Genomic DNA, 16384 nt, shown 5'->3' on the forward strand with positions numbered 1-16384 from the left:
AGTCTTTTTTCTGCTACTCAGATGTATTACATTTGTAAACCCTGTGAGTTTAGGGAATTTCTTTTGAATGAATACTTAACTGTAATCATCAGTCGTTGAGGAGGACGAGGGACCACTTTCATCCTTCATAAACCATATCATGCAGGAAAATATGAAGAACCCTTTGCATGCCATAATCGCCCACCGCCGTTCCCATAAGCTTCCCTTCAGAGGATCCTCATGGTGGACTTTTCCAGCCGGTTCTGCAGTCCGTGGTTTAAAACCAGGAGCCCCAGTCAAAGAAACACTATCTATCTATCTATCTTTCTTTCTTTCTATCTATCTATCTTTCTATCTATCTATCTATCTATCTATCTATCTATCTATCTATCTATCTATCTATCTATCTATCTATCTATCTATCTATCGATCGTTCTATCGATCGTTCTATCGATCGTTCTATCTATCTATCTATCGTTCTATCTATCTATCTATCGTTCTATCTATCGTTCCATCCATCCACCCTCTTCTAAGATACCTTGTCTTGGCCAAATTCTTAGGCAGAACTCAATCTCAGAACGAAGAGTTACAAGCACAGGCACAAAAAGCGGACAAGATATGTCCAAGAATGTGGGCAAAGCTAAATGTTGACAAGTGTGGATTAGTAATAAGCTTATTTTAATACTGAAAACCCAATGTGTGCGTGTGCAAGTTATTTTCTGAATGGAATACTGTTCACCTTCTCCAAATCCTTTTCTTTTCAGTACTATCCATCCCTGCTGACCTTTCCAGACTGCTTCCTCCTTCATAACTGGGGCCGCATCTGAAACAAAAGCAAAATTATGGGTCTGGTTTGGCTGGGTGGGAGAGGAGAGGAGTGACCCTGGCATGTGGTTCTCCTGAACCCGACCAGGCCGAGGTGAAAAGAAGAATCTCGATGAATGTGAAGAAAACCCGACCACAGCTAATTTAAATGTGTCATTAACAGGACGGGAAGATCTAAACTGGTGCTGGCAGAGACCCTGGAAAAAAAGCCACATATTCCTGAAGACATCTCTTGTTTTTCCTCTTTTGTTGAGAGATTCAGGGAGTCGTGAAGTGGAGCCCTCCTGCCCCTCGTGTAAGCGCTGTACTTAACACCTCATAAATTTTCCCTGCAAGAGTGGCGAGTAACGGCTTCCTAATGACATTTCCCATAGCCGTTACGCACCAACGTTCAAGGGAAACCACGGTAGGACAACACATGTTAATGGACGTGTATATTTTTGTTATCTCCCAATGTCAATGTAAACATGAAGGCTTTTTCACCAGGTCAAAAGAAACTTGAGCACAACTGCTATTAGCATATTAGCGTTAGCTCTCGTGGTGACAGGTTCTTAAACCAGAACCAATTTATTCCGACAGGAACTACCAGAGAAACTCATGTTTCAGTAAACAGAAACCCCGGACGCCAGGGTCAATTGCTTAAACACACATACACACTTCCAGTCCTGTGTCGTGGCTAGTTTTAGTATAAAACACAAATATAATTAAAGGTGCGCAAAATAATGTTATATCCGTGTGTTATATTCGTGTTGCAGGCCAATACAATGGCCATCTTGGACTTTATACTAAATAGATGAGAGAAAACAATCAATTTATTCCACTCAGTGCAGAAAAAGTCAGTTTTGTGTGTTTTGCAGGCCAATATGATGGCGATCCTGGACTTTTATACTCAATAGGTGAGAGACAACAATCAATTTATTTCACTCAGTCCACAAAAAGTCAGTTTTGTGTGTTTTGCAGGCCAATATGATGGTGATCCTGGACTTTTATACTCAATAGATGAGAGAAAACAATCAATTTATTCCAGTCAATCAACAAGTAGTCAGTTTTGTCTGTTTTGCAGGCCAATATGATGGTGATCCTGGACTTTTATACTCAATAGATGAGAGAAAACAATCAATTTATTCCAGTCAATCAACAAGTAGTCAGTTTTGTCTGTTTTGCAGGCCAATATGATGGTGATCCTGGACTTTTATACTCAATAGATGAGAGAAAACAATCAATTTATTCCAGTCAATCAACAAGTAGTCAGTTTTGTCTGTTTTGCAGGTCAATTCGATGGCGATCCGGGACTTTTTATACTAAATAGGTAAGAGAAAACAATTGATTTATTCCAGTTAATCAACAATTAGTCAGTTGTATCCGTTTTGAAGGCCAATATAATGGCGATCTTTGACTTTTTACTGAATAGGTGAGAGAAAACAATTAATTTATTCCACACAGTCTACAATGTTTTATCTGTTTTGCAGGCCAATATGATGGTGATCTTGGACTTTTATACTCAATAGGTAAGAGAAAACAATTAATTTATTCCAGTTGATCAACAATTAGTCAGTTGTATCCATTTTGAAGGCCAATATAATGGGGATCTTGGACTTTATACTGATTAGGTGAAAGAAAACAATTGATTTATTCTACTTGATCCTCAAAAAGTCAGTTTTGTGTGTTTTGCAGGCCAATACGATGGTGATCCTGGACTTTTATACTAAATAGGTAAGAGAAAACAATTAATTTATTCCAGTTGATCAACAATTAGTCAGTTGTATCCATTTTGAAGGCCAATATAATGGGGATCTTGGACTTTATACTGATTAGGTGAAAGAAAACAATTGATTTATTCTACTTGATCCTCAAAAAGTCAGTTTTGTGTGTTTTGCAGGCCAATACGATGGTGATCCTGGACTTTTATACTCAATAGGTAAGAGAAAACAATTAATTTATTCCAGTTGATCAACAATTAGTCAGTTGTATCCATTTTGAAGGCCAATATAATGGGGATCTTGGACTTTATACTGATTAGGTGAAAGAAAACAATTGATTTATTCTACTTGATCCTCAAAAAGTCAGTTTTGTGTGTTTTGCAGGCCAATACAATGGTGATCTTGGACTTTATACTGAATAGATAAAAGAAAACAATTGATTTATTCTACTTGATCCTCAAAAAGTCAGTTTTGTGTGTTTTGAAGGCCAATATGATGGAGATCTTGGACTTTATACTGATTAGGTGAAAGAAAACAATTGATTTATTCCACACAGTCTACAATGTTTTATCTGTTTTGCAGGCCAATATAATGGTGATCTTGGACTTTTTACTGAATAGGTGAGAGAAAACAATCAATTTATTCCACTCAGTCCACAAAAAGTCAGTTTTTCAAGTCAATACGATGACGATCTTGTATTTTATACTGAATAGGTGAGAGAGAAAAAGCTATTTATTCCACTCAATCCACAAAAAGCCATTTTGAAGTCTTTTTAATCTAACCTTCAGACTTTTTTTTAGTCATATCTATAAACCAAAGCCCCGTGTTTTGGGATTTACTGCAGCTGGGGAAGGAGGCCGCCGTGGCTTCTGAGTAATCTCAGACTCCATTCAACATCCTTGAGTTGCCTGAACCACTTCTCCCACCAACCAAAAGCATCGTTTTCTCAGAATCCACAATGGGCTTCAACCAGCCACTCCAATAAATGATGCCACACACAGTCATGTTAGTCAAAAAAACAGCCTCAAATGCATCGTCTTGGTGCACGACTATTGAGTGTAATTGAATGAATCCACTCACTCTTAATATGGGATTCGGTTTGAAGCCGAAATCTCACATTATATTGGAGGTCCAGCCCTTTAGGAGATGTGTTTATTTGTCTGTTACCCACCTGCAGATTCCTCAACTCAGTTAAGTCCAATAGTTCAATACCAAACCTGTGCCAACAATGGCCAATTTAACCATAAATTTAACATGGGCAAATTGCGATTAATCATATTATACTTTGAGTAGACGCACAGTTGCGTGGTATACAGTCAGAATTGCGTGTTATAAAGTCAGAATTGTGAGATAAACTCTTTTTATCTTTACATTTTTTTTTATTTCGTGGCAGAAACAAGCTTCCATATGCTCCTTATTGCTTTGAGAGTGAAAAGCTGTCAATAAAGGCTGGTCCAGGATCAGTCTTCTCCTTAATAAAATAATGTTTTGAGCGGTGAGTGGATTCTGAGTTCATCTCGTTATAATAAGCAAGTATGTAAAGAAGACATTCATTGTGCATCAGCTTCACTGATAATAATGGAACGATGAAGTTGTATAACCGATTTTTAATGATAATAAAATGAGCGCTCTTTGCTGCCATGCCAAATCCTGCATGTAGTAAATGTTTTTAAAGGGGAAGTGCATATCCTCATTATGTTGGTTCACCCTCCGCCTATTATCAGAAAATTAATATTTTGTGTTTTGGTGATGTTTTAATATAGAACTTGGTCTATTTCAGTTATATTAGGCTAAATACAGGATGTTATTGTTTTGGTGAATGTCTGTTTGGTAGATCATAAAAAAGTGTTCCCATTCTATATGTTCTGAGTCATCCTGACGTGTGTGTGTCTGTTTGCTTAAATTAGTCATGGCCAGCGTTGGGAAAGTGACCAGTGTGCTTTGACCTCTCTTCATCACGGATCTCCTGGCCCGAGGACTGCCCAACGGTGACGTGTGTGTGTGTGGTCCCGACTGGTCCAAGGTCAGCCAAAGCCTCTGTGGTGCTCCAAAAGCAGTGACATTTTCTCAGGTTCAGGAATTGTAATTTTGGGTGCAGCCATGTTAAATACATCAACATTTTTGTGCTGAGTTTATGAAAAGATGAGATGTTAGCCTGCAATTACCCCGGGCAGTGTTTACACCTCGACCTTCCCTGCCCTGAGAAACTCCACACTCATTCCCAGACACTTCCTAACGTCGTTCACTGTGAATTTAATGTAATTAAATGTAGAATATTACATATGTATTTTTAAGAGCATTAGCTGACAGGTCTGGCGGGAAAAACGATAATGTATTTGTTATGATTTCGCTGTCAATATAAAATTAAGCCGCATTGGGAATATTCATCAATTTGAATGCACTTTTTAATTGGCCATTCGATTTCTTAAAGACTACACCATTAGACTACCTTTTTGTTTTTGCAACAGTGTGAAGATTTGTGTGTGTTTTAATAGCATTTCTCAATTTCAGTAGCAAAAATTCATTTCAGCTTGTATGATTCATTTCTGTGAATCAGTTCAGATGCTTTAATGATTCGATTCTAAACTCATGAAGCGATTCACTGACTTAATTATCATATGTGTGTGTGTGTGTGTGTGTGAGAGAGAGAGTGTGTGTGTATGAGAGAGTGAGTGTGTGTGTGTGTGTGTGTGTGTGTGTGTGTGTGTGTGCGTGTGTGTGTACATGCGTGTGAGTCTGTGTGTGTGTGTGTATGCGTGTGTGTGTCAAGGTTATAATCGTTAACGAAAACTAACGAAAAAACGAAAACTAGGTGGGAAAAAACATTGTCGTTAACTGAAATAAAAATAAAAACGAGGCATTACAAAAAAACGATAACTAACTAAAACTGTAATGTGTGTTTGGCAAAACTAACTAAAATAAAATAAAATTATAGAGTAAATGTCCTTAGTTTTCGTCTTTGTCAAGGTCTTTCATTTTTTTAACGCTATTTAAAACACGCAGCGTATTCGTTCAGCTGCATTTCCTTTCCCTGCTCTCCCTCCGTCTCTGTCACTCATGCGTCTCTCACATGCGCGCGCGCGCACACACACACACACACACACACACACACACACACACACACACACAGCCCCTCCCCTCCGTGCACACCGCGTCTCCATGAGAACGAGAGTTCGTTCGACGTTGAAAGCAAGTTCGCTAAAGGTTAGTATCTCTATCTCGTGAACACCTTACAATCACACATTAAAAAGTGGTATCAAAATATTTTAAATTCTGAATATAATTTTGTCAGTGTGTTAATGTCGACCCGAGAAGCGATTGCGCCTTTTTTAGAAAGTTAACTAGTACAATGCACTTTTTGGTTGTGGTTGTCGATGTCAAAACACTATATAAGCTAAATCATGTTATGTCGTTTTTTTACTTTTACACTTAATGTTTGCTGCTTCAATCCAGATGAGTAGGCTTGACTGTAGGGAAAGTGGGGTGAGTTGTGCCAGTTTTTACTCAAAGTGACTTTAAAGTGAGGCCATGACAGTAATTCCTTCAACTTAACGATGTACATATATTTCAGGATGTGGTGCATCCCTGAGAACAATAACTTTGGATCTGAAATAAATTGTTTCAGAAATATAGCTTTTGGGAAAAAAGTGGTCTCATGGCACAACTTGCCCCTGGTGCAGGGGAAGTTGTGCCTTTAGTTTAGGGGAATACATTGGGGTAAATTGTGCCAGTGATTTCTGAAGTAAAAGAACATTTTAATGTTATGAACTGTAATGCTATATGAAAGCAAGACAAATTTAATACAAAATTACTCATTTAAGGTTTATTTAGATATTGTCACCCTGGAATACCATAGCATGCGTTTTTCCTACTATGGTCAATTGCATAGGGATTTTGTATTGAACATAACTCTGGATCACAGTGTCATAGAGACAAGGGGGCGGGCTCATTTTACTCAGACGACCAATCAGTCTCTCAGGATCATTGTGAAGCTATCAAGCTACGCCCTAGCAACCATTTAGAGCACCATAGCAACACAATATATGATATTTGTGAATCATTTCAGGCAAAAAGGCTTTGGCAATAGATGCCTGTTGACATAGCGCTGTCTGTCAATTATGTAACATATAAGAATAAAGTGACTAGGCTAATTTCTAAACATACTATTGTGACATAGGCCACTTAAAAACTGAATAAAACTTCTCTTTAATAACATAGTACAAGCTCAAAACTGAAATCAGTGTTAGCTAAATTAAACAAATAGCAGGCAGGCCCAAGTCAAACAATGATGAGGCATGCCCATCTCCTCACTTCTCAAGATTATCCCCTGTGAGTATGTAGGTCTGGATCTGGCACAACTTAACCCAGGCCCTTTGGCACAAATCACCCCAGACCCACAAGTTTGAAAAACTAGCATGATCCAGCAGTTAAGAGCTAACATCATGCTAACTGTATAGACTCATTGTGTAGCCTACTAAAGCACTAAAACATGTGTGAAATGTTTTCAAACTTGTCTATAATTGTTCAGACACTACAATCAAAAAACCTTAATCATAGAAATTTTACTTTGAAAGGGAAAAAACAGTTTTTTGCACTAAAATGTGCTTAACTCTCATGCCATGTGTCTCTCTTCTTTGGAGGATGAGTAAAAGTGATTGCTTTTCAAAATTATGTGGTCACATGACCAATTTCTTCTATGGTTTTCCAGAAACAAGGGGTGGAACTACTTCCCCCCTGGCACAAATCACCCCACTCTCCCCATAGGGTAAATTTAGTATAGGGTGTGAAAATTGTACAGCTGTGGTATTTGTATAGGGTGTGAATTCTGTATAGAAGATTCTTGGTACAGCGTGTGGATTTTGTAAGAGGTAAAGGAATTTCAATGGGGTGTGAATTTTTTTCTATAATGGTATTTTTTTATTATTACACAATACTTTTTCTGACTTTTTTGAATCTTGCCCCTGACAAATAACCCAAATTACAAAAAAAGACTAAAACTAACACTAAAACTAATAAAAACTAAACTGAAACTAAGCATTTTCTAAAAATAAAAACTAAACTAAACTAGCAAACCCACTTTAAAAACTAATTAAAACTAAACTGAATTTGAAAACAAAAAGTCAAAACGAAATAAAAATAAAAACTAATGAAAAATGCAAAACTATAATAACCCTGGTGTGTGTGTGTGTCAGAGAGAGAGTGTGTGTGTGTATGAGAGAGTGTGTGTGAGGAGAGAGAGTGTGTGTATGCGTGTGAGTCTGTGTGTATGTGTGAGAGAGAGAGAGTGTGTGTGTGTGTGTGTGTGTGTGTGTGTGTGTGTGTGTGTGTGTGTGTGTTTGTGTGCGTGTGTGTGTGTGTGTGCATGCGTGTGAGTCTGTGTGTGTGTGTGTGTGTGTGTGTGTGTGTGTGTGTGTGTGTGTGTGTGTGTGTGTGTGTGTGTGTGTGCGTGTGTGTGTGTGCATGCGTGTGAGTCTGTGTGTGTGTATGCATGTGAGTCTGTGTGTGTGTGTGTGTGTGTGTGTGTGTGTGTGTGTGTGTGTGTGTGTGTGCGCATGGTATCTTTTTGGCCGTATTGACTTGTACGAAATCACAAAAAAAGAGAGAAAAATCCAGCTTTTAAGTCATCGAATATCAATCAGTTATTGTAGAAATGCTCAAATATATCAGTGTTATTTACTGATATATACTCTATATTTACTGTCTATAAACTCCCCGCCTTCGGTAGACATAACATGAACCGTCTGCCATGGTGACAGTAACTCGCCTTGTCTCTGAGACAATAAAATCTGCACCCAAACTGATGATGGAAAGAAACCCGATGATCACCTCGGTCTGACAGAGCCGGTCGGCCGCATGAACAATCACTGTCCGGGAATTCGAGAAACACCAGAAACCTCTGCGTCGTCTTGAAAGACTCACAGGAAAAAACAAGCTGGACACCCAATGGAGACGACAGATGGTTTTACTCAATCAGTGATTCTGGAGTGGAATTGATAAAGAATTGCGGTTTAGTTTAGAAGAATAATCGATGATTCATGAAGGACTCGTGAGAACCTCAGAGTTTACTCATTTCAGTGAAAAAAAAAAAAATCATTATCTCATCAGTATTTAGTCTTGGTGTCCAATACAAATATCTTAATATTCAGTGGAGTTCCTCGGACAGATGAAGACATTCGGTAATCATGGTCCTTCTGTTTAGTTGCTAAGGCATCAATATTGCTTATGATTAGAGGTTTAACTTGTCTGTCCATACAACATACTTTCCAAAATTATTATTTTATGTTGATATGTATATACAGTATGTATGTAAGCTTGTATTTTTTTTATTAATTAATGCATGTATTATTTTAATGTTTTATTTAGGTATGCTTTATTTATATAGGTTTTATTTATATTATGATTTTTTTATTTATGTTTTGTTTTATTTGTTTTTGTGTGTTTTGTTTGTTTGTTTTGTTTTAATTGTGCATTTTTGTGTTTTTTTATTTTTGTTTTATTTTGTTTTATTATTACTGTCATTTATTTATTTTTAGTGTGTTTTATTTATTTGTTTTGTTTTAATTGTGCATTTTTGTGTTTTTTTTATTTGTTTTGTTTTATTTTGTTTTATTATTACTTTATTTATTTTTAGTGTGTTTTATTTATTTGTTTTGTTTTAATTGTGCATTTTTGTGTTTTTTTATATTTGTTTTGTTTTATTTTGTTTTATTACTTTCATTTATTAATTTATTTATTTTTAGTGTGTGTTTTATTTATTTGGTTTTAATTTATTTATTGTTACTGATTTATTTGTTTTATTTATTTAATTCTGTTTTGTTTTATGCTCATTTATTTATTTATTTATTTATTTATGCCTCTGCACCCACAGATGTATTATCCTGACATTAAAAAGGGAAGAGAAGTGGCCAAGTCAAATTTATTCATAAAGCACTTTAAAAACCAAAGACATAAACATTTAAATTCATGTTCCTGGTTTTATTGTGCACAATTCATTATGTCATGTTATTGTTAAAGCACCAAATGTTTGTCTTCATAATCTTTTATCACATGCAATAACTCGCTCCACCTCTGTATTGACTCTCCGCTTTGCTTGACGTCATAAATCCATCTTTACAATCCCTCCATCCACCTGACTCCACTCGGTTATAAAACAGCCACGTTTTTATTTTTATTTTAACTCTGAAATATATCAGATTATAGAGATAAATTGAGTTAGGAACGGCATTTCATGTTGACTTAAAGAAAAGACCTGTGCATTTACACTGGGATGAAGGAATAATCTCATATTTCAGGACTTATTAAGTGTTACACGCTACAGACTCCATGCAAATCTGTTTGAGAAGAAGAAGAAGGAGCTGAAGACTCACGCAGCTCGCGATGGGCTCTGGGTGGTCCATCGCTGTGTCTAATCATTGTCACATTGTTCTCGACTGTGCATGACTTACACTTTTGAAACATGGAAAAACTCACGACTCAAGTGGTTGCGCAAGTAAGCAATTCGGTTTTAATCAAATCCTCCGTCGTAATTCCCATAAAGCGCTAATGTAGCGGCGTACGTGTCCTTGATTGATGCGCTCGATTCCATCGCTCATGATGTGAATGAGCAACAGCGTAGGTCAGAGGTCACCGAGATCACACACTCCTTTTGTTTCTTGGTGTGTTGGGATGCAGGAATGCGTTTGCACCAAAGCCACAGGAAGTGTTGAAATACCGCAAGCCTCCCCGAGACTCTTTGATGCCCTGCAACATTAGCTAAACTAACTGGTCCCAAAACAAAAACACATTGATGGACGACCCAACAAAAGACGTTTTGTAAAAGAGAAGTGCGTGCATTAATAATTATCGGCCAAGGCTTTGATTTGGTGAGGCGGTTATGCATGGTTGTTGTAAGGCCTACATGATGAGCCTGTGATTTACAACATCGAGAAGCAACAAAGGAAGAAACAGACAGCAAGAAAGCATGGTTTGATGATGATGGGGTGAGGAACATCTGGGGACGTAACGTAGTATGTTCAATTATGCGTCTTTTGAGTGGAATCGGACACAAAAGAGAGGAAATGCAACACCAAGGGGTAAAATCTTTGAATTATCTTTTACACACAGTCAAACCAAAAATGATTCAGACACCAGATGTAATTTTTGGATCGCAACTGTGACGTATTATACCCAAAAATTCTTCATACAGTGACTACCAGTGACATTCATACAAATTTGGGGCCATAAATGATCCAGACACTTTGAGCTGATCATGTTTTGTCTTTAATTGCTAATGCTCTTCTTACACACAGACTGAACAAAATGAAGCATTGCTTGGTCACTGGTTGAGCTAAACTGGTATTATCTAATTGTGTAGTTAAATTTAACAGCTGACAGATATTCAACATAATTCATGTGTGAGACAGTCTAACAGAAGGACGGACAAAACCAGTCAAATATCAACCGAGTTCTGCTCATATTTTATCACCATTTTCTAAACTATAGCGAATAAACTGTGATAATGTGAGAAATCTTGAAGGTGTCTGAATATATTTTGGTTTGACTGTACATTGATTTGATTGCATTGCATACATATAAGTGTATTTCATTTCAAATTTCAATTTATTAATTTTTTTCAGATATATAGTTCTACCCAGATATTAATGACTTCATTGGTCTCTGAACAAGGCCTGAATAACTTATTTCTGTCTCACTCTTTTTTCTTTTCCAGTAAGCTGTTTAACTGACCGCGAAATGTTTGGATATCATGAAGCCGTTTCGCCGGACGCCTGTTGACGCTTCCACGTTCTGGGTAGGTGCAAAGCTAATTCAAAACACACTCACACCTGACATCCAATGAAATCAATCACCCAAATATTTATAAAATGCATGAGCGCACTGTTTGTCTCGAGGCCCAGATTTCGTTAACGAATTAGACGTACATATCTCACATCATTGTTTGGGGTTGTGTTCTTGCAAACGCAGACAAAACAGCAGTCTTGTTTTGTTTTCAGATTGAGAACATCTAAAACCTCAGGGTTAAAGTGTCGTGATGTCATTAATCTATGACAAATCATGAGAATAACCGCTCTTGAGTTCGACATTATTCACGCTTTAAAAATTCCCTACGGTACTCTGAATTTTCCAAAGGCCGTGTTTAGTGTGTCTTGTGTAATGCTGAATTGGAGGTGTTGTCGGTTTCTCGGAAAGCCATTAACTTCGCCTGGAGATCCTCAGTGTCATCGAGAGCGTTTTCCACATCGGTTGACGACATCGGTTTGGCCGTTTTGCCACCATCAACAAAAATATGCTTGTTTTGTTAATGTTCCCATTAAGTTTAAAACGTCCAGTTTTAAAGACAATTTTCACTGGTTATTATTCAAAGGTTATGAGAACATTCCATTTTGCAAACATTATGGAACTGTTACTTTTGAATGTTCACTGAACATTCCGAAACAAGTTGTAACATTTACAGTCAAACCAAAATTTATTCAGACACCTTCAACATTTCTCACATTATCACAGTTTATTCGCTATAGTTTAGAAAATGGTGATAAAATATGAGCAGAACTCAGTTGATATTTGACTGGTTTTGTCCGTCCTTCTGTTAGACTGTCTCACACATGAATTATGTTGAATATCTGTCAGCTGTTAAATTTAACTACACAATTAGATAATACCAGTTTAGCTCAACCAGTGACCAAGCAATGCTTCATTGTGTTCAGTCTGTGTGTGAAAAGAGCATTAGCAATTAAAGAGAAAACACTTCAGCAAAACATGATCAGCTCAAAGTGTCTGGATCATTTATGGCCCCAAATGTCACTGGTAGTCGCTGTATGAAGAATTTTTGGGTATAATATGTCACAGATTACTTTATTTTGCGATCCTCACTTACATAAATGAACTATATTGTCTTGCACACACTAGTAAAAAAATATCAAAAATTATATCTGGTGTCTGAATAATTTTTGGTCTGACTGTAAAAATTTTAGACGAACATTCTGTTGCATTAACGGTGTATAATTAAATCACAGATAACTCTGAACGAACATTCTGTTAACGTTCCTGGAAGAATGTTTGTTCATAACTGAGAACGTTCCCTGTTAGCCGGGAAACTCCAGTCTGAACACAAACCAAAGCGACTTTATGCCACTGGTAAGAAATTCCTCCCAGAAAATGATCTCCACAAATCTGAGCTTAAGATGTTGTTTGTTAGTTTCGGCAGACAGCCTATGTTTCTTTGATCCTCTGGATTTTTCTGTTTTTGCTTATGTGTGAATGTAGCAGCCAGCATTATTTTCTTCAATAAACAATGTGTTTTTCTGTTCTTCTGAAGAGAACATTTGTTTTAAATGTCACTCGCTGCAGTAAAAGCCAAATAATGATGTGCCCGTCATAAATAAAGTAACTGTTAAAACCATCCGTCAGCTTTTACAGTCTGATGTCATGCTGTATATTCAACCGTTCGATTATCCCCGTCGACCTCGCAGACGTCATGAAGCGTCATGTGTAGCGAGTGTTCAGAGCCGATCTTCTCTCAGACGCCCTTTGCTTGTGAACTCTGAATTTTCATGAGTGTGGGATAAATCCCAATAGCCCACACATCCGTACGCTACGGGTCTCGTGTGTTCTCTGGCTTTGGTTGTGCGCACAGTTCTGGTTATAGGCGGTTTGGGCCGGCGCTGTAAGTTATGGCGAGTCACACGTCTTGGGTTTAGGTCAAGGTGGCGTCCTTATTACTAGCCTCCTCAAAACCCAAATCAAGTCGCATTTGAAGGGATTGCCCCTTATGTTTGTGAGAGGACAGAAATAAAAGTCCAATAGAAAGGCCGCCGTAGTGTTGTGTGTGTCTGCCACCTGTTGGACTTCAGTAAAACATCAGCGCTCATCAAATTTGGTGTTTTTTCTTTCCCCTCACAAATGCCAGCTGTAATAGTAGATCTCTGAGAACTGAGAGATCAATGGCTCTAATCAGCAGAAGTGCATTTAAAGGTTTTAATAACAGTAGAGGATGTTTTTGTGTGAATCTTAAGTTACTGATATTGGCCGTTTCCGCTTAGTCTGGGATCGTTTCAATGGGACGACCGACCTCAATATCAGTCAGAAACTCAAGCACGTCTCAATGCTGAATTCTTCATGCACATTCCTGGTCATTATTGTGCATGGTTCATTTTCCAAATTAGAAAAGATTGTCTTTGTAATTGTTGGTCTCTAAAAAACAATGCTGGGTTGTTTCAACCCCAATTTCGGTCAAATATGGACAGACTCAGCCGTTGGGTTAAATTCGTCCATATTTGACACAAATTTGGGTTAAAACAATTAGAAATGTAGAAAATGATCCAATCAATTTCTAGACTAAACAATTGAGATCTTGTAAAATATTAGACATTAACCTGCTGGGGTCAACCAACTTAAAACAGCCTAATATGGTCTCCCAGTTTGGCCAAGACGGTCTTCAGCTGGTTTAGCTAGTCAAAAAGTGGCCAAAACCCCTTTAAAACCAGCTAACAGACCGTAGAACGATTGCCACCAATGCTCTCGACTGTCAACTTGGGACTCGCAATGCTTTTGGGAAACGCAGCCCATGAATAGGAGACCTCCTAAGACCAGCAAACCAGTTAAGGCTGGTTTATTTTTAGTAATCTAAGGTTACAAAACCTATTAAGCTCCCTCAAAAACTGAGATTAATGTCCCATCCTACTTTTCATCTTTCCAAAGGTTATTTCCGAAATGCGTCACATTACAGAAGTGACATGGGTTGCGAACCGTTGCGTATTATTTCCAGAGAGCAGTCACGTAACTGCTGAGTTTCCGTTTGTGTGACGTATCTGCGTGTAAAATTGTGCATTATAATACATTTCGATGTGTTTTTGCCAAACGTTTTTGTTTGACATAATGAGAAACAATGGCAGCAGGAGGAACTCCCCCAACATTTTCATTAAAAGAACTCACATATATCTTAAAACATGTGTTGCGGTGAGGGACGGGGGATGCAGGCCAGGAAAATGCAGTGGGGGGAGCGTGCGTGTGTGTGTGTGTGTGTGTGTGTGTGTGTGTGTGATACGACCCCGTCGTCTGCCTGTCCCAAAGCTGGGCCTCATCCCAGACGGACTGTTCCTGTCTCGAGATCCAGAGAGCCTCCCTTCCCCATGAGTCCTGACCACCACCCCACCAACACACACACACACACACACACACGCAGTCCAAGGCCCGTGTGTTACGCTCCAGCAGCGGCGGTGGGTGGGTGGCATGGAAGACATTTTTCTGGGCTTTATTCTGCATAACTCCATATGCACTAGTGCATTTTTTTTTTGCCTAACAGATTCTTATGCATGCAAAAACAAATAGCATGTAGTGAGTTTAATAAAGTAAAACTGTATTTAATAACACAGCATACCAATATTTTATATATATTTATATAATTGTGAATAAATGTTAAAATTGTATTAATTCCTGTGATCAAATCAGAATTTTCAACATCTTCAGTGTCACATGATCCTGCAGAAATCATTCTAATATGATGATTTGCTGCTCAAGAAACATTTCTGATCATTATCAATGTTGAAAACAATTGTGATGCGGAATATTTTTTAGATTCTTTCATGAATAAAAGTTTCAAAAGAACAGCATTTAGAGAGAGATACATGCATTTACTGTAACTTTTGATCAATTTAATGCATCCTTGCTTAATAAAAGCATTCATTTCTGTAAAAAAGAAAAAAAAGACCTTCTGATCCCAAACTTTTGAACAATAGTGTATATGTGAGTTTATTTAAAACTCTCATTATGTCCAACGAAAATGATTTGCTTAAAAAAAAAAAAAAAACTGTATGCTAATGCACAAATTTACATGCATGTCTAAATACTAGTACGTCACTCACACTGAAACTCAACAGTTACACGATTGCTCACTGGAAATAAACACAGCGCATCGAATGTGGTTCACGACGTCACTGCTGTGATGACACATTTCTGAAATATTGGGTATTCAAGAAAATAAAAGGCAGTTCACTAGGTTTTGCAACCTTACATTATTGAAAATAACTTCTGAAACCAGTCTAAACTGGTTTGCTGGTCTTAGATGGCCTCCATCTTTTTTGCACTTTTTTTTTTGCTTAAATGAAATATAGTATAATGACTTCAACATAAATTTGTAAGCATCATCTTCATTGAATTCATATTCTAAAATGATGGGATAAATGTCCCGTTTTCAAAGCCTACTTAAAAGGTTAACACAACATTTCTGAAAACTTTCTGTGAACCTAACTTGTCAAGTAACACAAGTATATATTCATAATTTCTTCCTTTCTTTTACCTTTTGCATCATCTTGGGTGTTTTGTTTTTTCACTGAGCTCATCCGGGATGGTCTTTTATGCATGAACGTATAACGCGGCTCTGGAAGTCTGGTAAATAATTTATGCTGTGCTTTTCTTTGTCGTATAATGTTTTTGTCGCTTGTCTCGTTTTCCCTCCGTCACACTGACTGACTTTCAGTCTTCAGAGCTGCTATTGTGACGTCGCAGGGGTAAACCTCAGTCTACACACAGAAGAGGAACGTTAAACCATGATAAATGATTCCCTCACTGTCCCATTGTCTTCGTAAAGCGGAGACTCGTCTCTCCATCTGCTGAAATGAGCTTCACGTCCCCTGACGTTGAGGAAAGACAGTCTTGGTTCAGTGGCCGCGCGTTAAAAGGGTTGTGGTCATAAACGGCTCCATGTCCCTCCGAGTTTCCATTGCTGAGAACCAACAGCACTTAGTCCGATCTATCAATGCATGGCATGACTGGAGCGAGTCGAACAAGAGGATTGTGGGAATGTTGCTGGCATGCGTTTAGGTCTTCATTTGACCAGGACGCAAAAACCATCGGCCTTTCATTTCTGCAGTCGCCTTAGCCAAGTT

General features: G+C 37.9%; 1 protein-coding gene and 1 long non-coding RNA gene across 2 annotated transcripts in view; one reads left to right on the top strand and one right to left on the bottom strand.

Moving 5' to 3' along the window:
* Positions 1 to 16384, bottom strand: part of avpr1aa (arginine vasopressin receptor 1Aa) — a 675329-nt gene that overhangs the window by 413424 nt on the left and 245521 nt on the right. The gene's annotated exons all lie outside the window — the stretch shown is intronic.
* On the top strand, positions 690 to 7607 carry LOC307151131. The gene is made up of 9 exons (XR_013819828.1): positions 690 to 898; positions 968 to 1210; positions 1662 to 1700; positions 2074 to 2113; positions 2274 to 2312; positions 2479 to 2517; positions 2684 to 2722; positions 3087 to 3124; positions 4412 to 7607. It is a non-coding gene; the product is annotated as an uncharacterized lncRNA (long non-coding RNA).

The sequence above is a fragment of the Squalius cephalus genome (genome assembly GCF_949319135.1).
Source record: "Squalius cephalus genome assembly, chromosome: 23".
Classification (NCBI taxonomy): Eukaryota; Metazoa; Chordata; class Actinopteri; order Cypriniformes; family Leuciscidae; genus Squalius; species Squalius cephalus.